The 2,500-nt window shown below is 34.3% G+C and overlaps 1 protein-coding gene across 8 annotated transcripts in view; it reads right to left on the minus strand.

The window, feature by feature from the left end:
- Window positions 1-904: 904 nt before the first annotated feature.
- Window positions 905-2,500, minus strand: part of EBF3 (EBF transcription factor 3) — a 202,091-nt gene continuing 200,495 nt past the window's right edge. For all 8 annotated transcript variants that reach the window (XM_077350124.1, XM_077350131.1, XM_077350129.1 and 5 more), the window contains one exon: window positions 905-2,500. This exon is cut by the window's right edge and continues 1,257 nt beyond it. The gene's annotated coding sequence lies outside the window, so the exon portion shown is untranslated.

Genomic DNA, 2,500 nt, shown 5'->3' on the forward strand with positions numbered 1-2,500 from the left:
TGACTACATGCTTCTTTCAGTGTATTACTAATCAGTTTCTAAAATCTTGCTGTAGTTGTTAGTGAACAGTACTGAAGATGTCTGCAGAATTATTGAAGATGCTGTCAATGTTTCATGGGACTCAAATTATGGAATTTATACTTATGGGAGAGCCAGCTTGGTGTAGTTGGTAACACTGGCGGTTTCTAATCTGGAGAATGAGAATTGGGTTTGATTCTGCCATCCTCCCCATGCAGCCAGCTGGGTGACCTTGGGCTAGTCACACTCCTGATAGAGCTATTTTCACAGAGCAGTTTCAAAGTTATCTCAGCCCCACATACACCTCTTCTTTTTGTTCACAGAGAAGGTCATATATTCCTTTTGGGTCAGAGATACAGACCAGGAGATTTTAAAATTGTAAGAAAATATTTTTTCCTTTCGCATTTGTAAAAACAGTCTTTCCCTCCCATGCATATTATTTCTTTCAATACCTTTGACAAAGTGGTATTTTGTAACAATCTTTGAATAAAGCACAGAATGAAGGGGACCACAATGAACGTGACACTAGAACAGAAAATGTATCATTCTCTAGAAAAATCAGGTACCTGGATGTACCCTCTCTGAAGGTAACCTTGCACTTTTTATCACATGCTCATCACTGAGTGACTGTAGCATCAGGTGATGATGAATATTTGAGGCACTGGAAAATTCTTGTGCCATCTGAGACAAGCCTGAACACCACAGTTCTCAATATTTATGTATTCGGACATGTTCTGGCTATGAGATATCTGATGTACACACATCTGAATCAGCACCAAGCTGAAGGTAAATTCTAAGGCTTTAAAATGAAATTAAGAATCCCAACTATTGTTGGTTGTGCTTTGCTATTTTAATAATCAAACCTGAAAAATTACCAGAAGTGAAATTCACAGACAAGAAATACTTTAATTAAATATTGTGTAAAATGAACATTTTTATACAGTTAAATATCTGAAAAAATGTACAGATAAAACAATCTTATTGTAGGGTCTTTAACAGTAAAATCTACCATTTAGTGAAATTTTCAGTTTGGAGACAATGAAGCATGAGTGCATTGACTAATTAATCTAAAACACAAACAGATTGCATTTATGAAGAAACTTGCAAACTTTCTTAACATGTATTCATGACCTTTCTTTTAAGATCAAAACCTTACTTATACAAAATAAAACTGAGGCAATTCAGTTTCAAAGTGACTTCTTAGGCTTTTCCACTTAGCTAAGCCTTATTGGCTATCACAAAATAAATGTGAAATACATTTATTATTTGTGATATATTGGAACAATTTTAAAACCTTTTATAAACATCTCCTGAAAATGTGCATTTTTTTGTTTAAAAAGAAACAAGTGGTCCCTCCTTTTTGCTTTGAACTTCAGTTCTGCTGCAGTTTGCAAAAAATGTTTTGCGGTGCTGCATTTACAAAGCATTTAGTGCAAAGAAAGAGAGGGGTGAGGGGGGGAATTAGTTGTTCTCAGTCTAAAGATTGGCACTAACAGGCACAATATATTAAAGAGGTCATTCCAGTTTTCAAATTACAGTCATTGCTGTAGGCCTTGCTACAAAACAAGAGTTCTGTAAATAAAAACAACTTATAAAAGTCACATATGATCCCAATTGAATACGAAGCCTTTCCCTCTTAAACAGTGCTAGGTTACAGAGTATGTAGAGTACAGCAGAAAGCAGACACACAAAGGAGTGACACAGCTGTATACCAGGGATACAACTGACCAAGAATCTCAGTGCTGCTACTGCTGGCCATTTCCATGGGGTTGATGAAAACCTCATTGAACTAAACAAAATAAGCACAGCAATAGCAGATGGGTAGATTGCACCCCCAGGTTTGTGCTTTTGTACACCATAAACCATCCCAATGAAAGAGTGATTAACAATTGTGGTGTAAGCCTGTGATAAAACAGCACAAAAGTTCTTCAAAGAAGTCTACTTTTAAGGCATCTGAGAAGTTAATGTGGCAAACATTTTAATTAAAACATCAGAAGTGAATTTTATTTAAGCTTTAAGCTTCTGGATTCTTTTTCTTCAGTAAACACAGTTCAGCTATGTGGCAAAGTCATGGGTGGCAGATAAAAATGACTTTTTACAATCTTTTTTTAATAAAAGAAACAAGGAAGAGAGAAAATGGATGAAGGAAGAAAATTTAAAAACAAAAATCCGGACACAAAATAGAACTTTTTTTTCTTGTGGCTGCATTACATGCATGTATTCTACTAGTATTTATTACAGCCATGTGGCACAATTTTGTTTTAACTATACAACAAACAACTTTATTTCAAAATTATTTGTTCTGATAACTTAAACATAATATAAAAATAAACAATGCTTTTCCTCAAAATAACAAAAGGATGAAAAGTCCAAACAAATAACAATTTTTTGAAATACAAATGAAATGAATGAACACAAATTTATTTTAACAGAAAAATATGAAGGCAACTGTTCTTGGCTTAATGCTTTTCACAGCATCACG

Source organism: Paroedura picta, chromosome 8 (genome assembly GCF_049243985.1).
Source record: "Paroedura picta isolate Pp20150507F chromosome 8, Ppicta_v3.0, whole genome shotgun sequence".
NCBI classification, from domain to species: domain Eukaryota; kingdom Metazoa; phylum Chordata; class Lepidosauria; order Squamata; family Gekkonidae; genus Paroedura; species Paroedura picta.